A 7,684-nucleotide genomic window follows, 5' to 3' on the forward strand; every position below is an offset into this window, starting at 1 on the left:
ACAGTCCTACAACATCCAGAGCCTTAAGGAACTCGGTATCTCATCCACCCGGGGCCCTGCCACCAAGGAGTTTTGACCACCTCGGTGACTTCAGTCCCAGAGATGGGAGAGCCCACCTCAGAGTCCCCAGGCTCTGCTTCCTCGTGGAAGGCATGTTAGTGGGATTGAGGAGGTCTTGAAGTACTCCCCCACCGACCCTAGCGTCAGTGAGGTCAGCAGCACCATCCCACCATATACGGTGTTGACACTGCACTGCTTCCCCTCCTGAGGCGCGGACGGTGGACCAGAATCTCCTCGAAGCCGTCCGAAGTCGTTCTCCATGGCCTCTCCAAACTCCTCCCATGCCCGAGTTTTGCCTCAGCAACAACCAAGCAGCGTTCGCTTGGCCTGCGGTACCTATCAGCTGCCTCCAGAGACCCACAGGACAAAAAGTCCTATAGGACTCCTTCTTCAGCTTGACGGCATCCCTCACGCGGTGTCCACCAGCGGGTTGGGGATTGCCGCCACGACAGGCACCGACCACCTTGCGGCCACAGCTCCGGTCAGCCGCCTCAACAATAGAGGCACGGAACATGGCCCATTGGACTCAATGTCCCCACCTCCCTCGGGGCGTGGTTGAAGTTCTGCGGAGGTGGGAGTTGAAGCTACTTCTGACAGGGGACTCTGCCAGCCGTTCCCAGCAGACCCTCACAACACGTTTGGGCCTACCAGGTCTGACCGGCATCTTCCCCACCATGAAGCCAACTCACCACCAGGTGGTGATCAGTTGACAGCTCCGCCCCTCTCTTCACCCGAGTGTCCAAGACATATGGCGCAAGTCCGGCGACACGACCACAAAGTCGATCATCGACCTGAGGCCTAGGGTGTCCTGGTGCCAAGTGCACATATGAACACCCTTATGCTTGAACATGGTGTTTGTTATGGACAATCCATGGCGAGCACAGAAGTCCAATAACAAAACACCGCTCGGGTTCAGATCGGGGGGGCCATTCCTCCCAATCACGCCCTTCCAGGTCTCACTGTCATTGCCCGTGAGCATTGAAGTCTCCCAGCAAAACGAGGGAATCCCCAGAAGGTATGCCCTCTAGCAACCCCTCCAGAGACTCCAAAAAGGGTGGATACTCCAAACTGCTGTTGGCATACGCACAAACAACAGTCAGGACCCTTCCCCACCCGAAGGCGGAGGGAGGCCACCCTCTAGTCCACGGGGTAAACCCCAATGCACAGGCTCAGTGGGGGCAATAAGTATGCCCACACCTGCTTGGCGCCTCTCACCGGGGGCAACTCAAGAGTGGTAGAGTGTCCAGCCCCTCTCAAGGAGATTGGTTCCAGAGTCCAAGCTGTGCGTCGAGGTGAGTCCGACTATATCTAGCCGGAACCTCTCGACCTCGCGCACTAGCTCAGGCTCCTTCCCCTTCAGAGAGGTGACATTCCATGTCCCAAGAGCCAGTTTCTGTAGCCGAGGATCAGACCGCCAAGGTCCCGCCTTCGGCCACCACCCAACTCACACTGCACCCAACCTCCTTGGCCCCTCCCATAGGTGGTGAGCCCATGGGGAGGAGGACCCACGTTACCTCTTCGGGCTGTGCCCGGCGAGGCCCATGGGTGCAGGCCCGGCCACCAGGCGCTCGCCATCGAGCCCCACCTCCAGGCCTGGCTCCAGAGGGGGGCCCCGGTGACCCGCGTCTGGGCAAGGGAAAACGTCGTCCAAGGTTTTTATTCTTCATCAGAGGTTTATTGAACCGCTCTTTGTCTCATTTATAATACGGTTTTATATTATAGAGCTTTCATTCTTTTAAAAGTGTTCTTCACTATTTATATTTTTAGATTGCCACATTGTATTATTCATCTTTGATGATGTTGTTACCAGACACAAACTTGTCATTTCTTTCATATAATGCATGATAGACAACACTGGATATTCATTTTCAGCCTGAGGCCATATGAGAATGGGCTTGCCAAGGTTTCACATCAGTCTCCGGTTCTAGAGACCATTTTCTAAGACGTCTCTAATTCTAAACAAACGTTCAAAATATTGTGTAGACAGGAACCCTATTAGAGAAATGGGTCTCTATAAAATGACAAATCAAAAGAGTTGTAAACGCACTGCTATAATAGTTATAATATTCAATCCTACTATGTGCTAAAAAAAAGTTTGGACTTGGCCTTAAATCCACATCAGACCTTTAGCTTTGTGTATAACCTAAACTACTAATAGAGGGTGCACACAATAGACAACTACGTGCAAAGGAAAATAGTACAATATAGGCAATAAAATTCAAATAGTTTAAAAGGCAGCAATGATGTAACTTATATGGAAAATAAAATTAGTACATTCATGTATTAGCATAAATAAATATAGGAGAATATATAAGCATTAACTTTAGTGCAAATATTAATGTAAGTTAGGCCTAATAAACAAATGGTTAAACAAAGGCACATGCCATATTTCTTTTTTAATTACAGCTTAGCTGTAGCTACCGATATAATCGAGCAAGAGGACCCCAGGAAGGGAGGAAGATGAGGTAAAGACAGCCCAAAGATGGAAGAAGGGAAAACACCTGTTGGCTCTCAGCCGACCCAAAAAATAAGCGAAGCAGAAAAATAAAGATATTTGGCAGAAAATAAGAATTCTTGGTAGTTTTAATAAAAGTTAATTAGGCCAGCTGCAGATGGGGAGTCAGGAAAAGCAGCGAATGGGCTGCTTCAAGCGAGGTCAGAATGATAAGAAATGATGATACTGTTTTGGGGCTCAGCTTGATTTGGCCGAATTGGGTTGAGTTATTGTTTATTGCAATTAAACAATATACTCTGTTTGCCCATCCTCTTGACTGCTGAGAGCCTTCATTCCCTATGAAGACCTTTAGGTGCGTCTTTTGCTCCGGCAATTTTCTCTTCATCACTTATAAATACATTTATCAGACTTACTAAACCAAAAACCTGTTAACACGAGATGTATACGCCAGCACAGTTTTAAGCCTTTAACAGCTCCGTGCACCTGTTAACATTTAAACAACGCAAACGAAAGGACCAAATTCTGTGCCCATAAACATTAACAAAGAAACAAAAACATACCTTGTTTTAATCGTTTAAAATGCCAACACACAAAAAAACTATATCTCTGTAAAGTTATGTTGTCACTTAAAGATTAAATTACAGAGGTAAATATTAATTATATTAGAATGGGGTTGGAATATACCTACATTTAATAAAAAGAACATTTACTCATCTAATTTAATCCTTAAGTTAGCAACATAACTTTCTGAATGAGGACTTCTGATTTATTTTTCACCTCTGGTGTTATACTGTATATTCTTCTCTCAGTTCAGCTATCCAAGTCTGTACAAAACTCGATTATTTGCGATTTAATGTTATCTAAAAGTAAAGCTCACGTAGCTCGATAAAAAATAAATATTTGAACACATACCTAGCTCATCACTGGTGAGCTTTTCCAAGTCTGCAGGTGATGGAATACTTTGGTGATTTTGCTGCAGTAAGATGATCTTAACTTTCCACTTCGTTATTCTGTAAGTCATTCTGTTTTCTGCAATAAACAGAACACCAAGTTAAGCAAAAACCAAAAAAACACACTAAGCACAATAGTATTCCAACAAGAGGACATTTGAATAAAAAAAAGTTACATCTACACCAGTGTCATTTGTAAATTTTAAATCAATTTCTCTTCTATCCATTACCAAAGCTGAACAAAGAATAAAATGTTTGTGAGTTACTTACGACACTGTCCTCTGTTGGATCTTTGTTGAAAAGAATTTCTTGTCAGTGATAAGAGAGATGACCCATCAGCGGATTATGCTAACTCTTGTTGGGCATGCTCAACAGTTATAAAAACTTGATTAAAAATACCAACTGCTGCTGAATCTGAACAACTCCCACCTGCTACCAGATCGCCGTCGGCCATTTTGGAACTTTTGGATTTTGTTCTGATTCAAAGGCTAGTCCACTGAACCTGAACAAACAGTTCCAAGTTCAGCGTTAAAGGAGCTGAATACTTGCTGCAGTAAATATAGTCAAAGTTACTGACACTTATGCATGTCGCTTTATGCTAATATATTACTGTTTTATTTCTACAAATCACAATGTGAAGAACACTTTGCACAGAGGAATAAAATAACATTTTGTGGGGCAGAACCTGATAACATGCTTTTCACATTTGATATCAAGCTTTTGAAATTTGATATCAAGTTGCTGAAATTTAGTATTGAGTTTTTAAAATTTGATATCACGGTTTTGAAATTTGATATCAAACTTTTGAAATTTGTTATCATGCTTTTGAACTTTGATATCGAGCTTTTGAAATTTGATATCAAGCTTTAAAAATTTGATATCACACTTTTGAAACTTAATTTCAAAAAAGAGAGCTTAAATGCTTCCATAGTATGGCAGGCCACTTTAACATTTAATCCATTTGTCTTTTTATGAAATTTGATCTCGAGCTTTTGAAATATGTTATCACAACTTTCAAAGTTGTTCATGCAAAAGCTGCAAATCTCACATCAGACCCTTAAAATGACCATAAGCTAAAGCGCTGGTGTCTATCACAATTGCAGGATCCCCAAGAACATTACAGAAATATGTACAAGGCCATCCTAGACAATCTTATGGGGCAGATTACTTAGCTTTTTAAAATTTGGAAAGTATGTGTTTCATAGAACTAATCAATCCAGGAAAATTTGATGAAAAGAGACAGGTGTTTCCTGAGGAGGCATTCCAAAGTGTCCTTAAAGGTTATGGCCATTTCCTTGATTCAGGGAGACTGAGATTTGATCTCCAAATCCTATATTCAAATTGTTACATGGGGGGCAAAAAGGGTTAGCTATGTGATTTCCTGGTCTTTTTTAAAGACGCGGAGTTGGATAGTACAATGCCTTAGCTATACATGTTATTGTCTTTAGTGGCAACAATTGGAGTTACATCAGCAGGTGTAGAGAGGAGCTTCTCCTGCTTAAAACGAGTCAAGTCGTACAGTTGCAGCACAATTGGCCAAAGCCATTTAAGCAACCTTGCTCTTCTGGCCATTGAAAGCAAAACTGGTGAAGTCTCTAGAAAGGACTCCCAGTTGGTATTACAGGGTCAGAGGCCATTTTCTACAAAAACAAAGGAAGGCTGAATTTACATATAAATAACACAATGCAGTAATTGACTAATTTTAATATGTACGCCTAAAATGTGCTTCTCCTGTTTGAAAGAACCCCAGCTGCCACTGATTGCCAGGTACCCAGAACACACATCTTTGAGTAAACACTACTAGCAGTCAGGATTAAAACATTTTTCCAGACATTATTAACGTGTATGAACAGAAAAACAGAGAATGACATACATCCTTTGAAAGTTAATAATTTAATCTAACCCTCAGGGGAGCAAACCGGACCAACTTGGTGCCCATCCCAAGTCACAATAAACATAGAGGATTATTGCCAGGCAGGACATCCGGCTGTAAGACTTTAGTCAAAATTTGGAACCCATCCAGTTAGCTTTGGAAAATACTAGGGTGTTGGCATTCCCTGTAGGCGAAATGCAGGGACCTTAGCAGAGCCCTGTGGGAAATGAGCGAGGGTTACTTGGCATAGGGATGGCTTGGCTAAAGAAGTAAGTGTAGATGAAGAAGAAGACAGCGGAAGGGAAAGAAAAGTTGGCAGATTTGATAAAAAGTAAGAAAGTAGAAGTGTTGTGTGTGCAGGAAAGTAGATGGAAGGGGAATAAGGCAAGGTAATTGGGAGGAGGCTATAAGCTGTTGTACACTGGATCAAATAAGCAAGGCAGAAATGGTATAGGTATAGTAGTATCCAAAGAACTAAAAGATAGGCTTGTCAGTGTGAATGGGAGGAGTGATAGGGTGAGGAGTGTCAAGCTGGGTCTTGGTGAGACAGTAGGTAATATAATTTGTGCATATGCTCCTCAAGTGCACTGTGAGGAAGAGGAGAATGATGTTTTCTCAAAAGGTTGAAGAGCTTAGATCACTACAAGAGGAGAAAAGGTGATTGTTGGCCATGAACTAAATGGGCCTGTTGGAAAGAATAGAAAGATGATAAAGAGCATATGAGGATAATGGGGAGTGGTGGGAAGTTTGGGTGCGGGGATTGGGGCTTAATGAGAAACGGGAGAGGATAATACATTTTGCCATAACTTCAGAGTTAGTAATATTTTTTTGAGAAGAAAGTAAATCAGATTGTGAGATGAGAAACTATAAAATTGACACGCTTGGCATCAGAGACATAAGATGGACACAATCCCAGCACAGGAGAAATGTTGTTATTCTCAGGACATGAACAGGAAAATGCTTCACACAGCCAGGAAGTGGCACTGATGTTATCTATAACAGCACAAAATGTCTGAGGCCTGAGAATTCTTACAACCTCCTTTCGAATCAAGCATAATAAAATCTGCATTAACATAACCCAGTGCTATGCCCATACTAATAATAGTGAGGAAACCTCTAAGGAGGAGTTTTGCAGTTGACTGCAATCAGTGGTGAAGAAATGCCTAGACAGAGACATCAACATTATTATGGGGGCATTTCAATGCTAAGATTGGGAGTGATATTATGGGATATGAAGACATAATGGGGAGACATGGACTGGGATATATGAATGAAAATGGTGAGAGATTCACAGATTGGTGTGCCTCAAATTGTCTGGTTATTTGTGGAAGCATGGAAGCATTTTCCTTCACAGAAAAGTTCACAACCTGGATATTACCAGTCTACACAAAAGAAAATCGGATAGACACATCTACTTAAACAAGAAATTTAGAAGATCCTTACTAGACATGTAAGTGAGAAAAGGAGCAGATGTGGCATCAGACCATCACCTCCTTCTAGGTAAATTTCTACTGAAACTGAAAAAGAACAGGACATCAGCATTAATAGCACGGTACAAATACAACGTAGGATTTCATAAAGACACACAAATAAGGGACAAATTTAGCGTAATGTTGAGAAACAAATTCCAGGCCCTGCAAGAACTGGTAGGAGAGGAATCAGATGAGAATTTTGAGGCCAAGTGGAACACAATAAAAGAGACAGTATCATTAGCATGGCAGGAAATCCTGGGACTCAAGAAACAGCAACATAAGAAATGGAACTTAGTTGACAGCATGTGCAAGGTCCAGGGAAGGAAAGAAAATAAATCAGCAGTGAACAACAGCTGAGCAAGATCAGAGAAGGCAAAGGCTGAAGTTGAACATGCAGAAGCCAACAGAGCAGTGGAGAACACCAGGGCAGATAAGTGAAATTACATGGCAAGCAAGGCAACTGAAGCAGAGCAAGCAGCAAAAGAAAGCAAGATGAAAGAACTCTAAGATATCACTATCAAATTGTCTGGAAGGTACAACAAGTCCAAAAGACCACTCAAGAACAAAGAGGGAAAATCAATAACCGGAGACGAGCAATAACGAAAGAAGTGGATCTTCCCAAAGCTGAAGAAGTTGATAAAGATCTGCTTAGAAGGATACCTCATTAAAATTCTAAAGAAAGATGACCTCAGCAACTGTGCAAACTACAGAAGCATCTCATTATTATCAGTACCAGGGAAAGTCTTCAAGAGATTCATCTTAAACAGAAAGATCAAGTTGCTGCAAAACTGCATGATAAGCAAGCAAGCTTCTGTAAGGAAAGATCTTGTATAGATCAAATCGCAACATTACATATTATTATTGACCAATCTGT

The 7,684-nt window shown here is 42.1% G+C and overlaps 1 long non-coding RNA gene across 1 annotated transcript in view; it reads right to left on the reverse strand.

The window, feature by feature from the left end:
• LOC120543102 overlaps window positions 1-7,002 on the reverse strand; it is a 12,100-nt gene extending 5,098 nt beyond the window's left edge. Inside the window, exons 1-2 of the long non-coding RNA XR_005636289.1 lie at window positions 6,782-7,002; window positions 3,428-3,544 (exon numbers count right to left, since the gene is read on the reverse strand). This is a non-coding gene — a long non-coding RNA (uncharacterized LOC120543102). The remainder of the gene's footprint in view (window positions 1-3,427; window positions 3,545-6,781) is intronic.
• Between the last annotated feature and the right edge of the window lie 682 nt (window positions 7,003-7,684).

This window comes from Polypterus senegalus, chromosome 13 (genome assembly GCF_016835505.1).
Source record: "Polypterus senegalus isolate Bchr_013 chromosome 13, ASM1683550v1, whole genome shotgun sequence".
Taxonomy (NCBI): Eukaryota; Metazoa; Chordata; class Cladistia; order Polypteriformes; family Polypteridae; genus Polypterus; species Polypterus senegalus.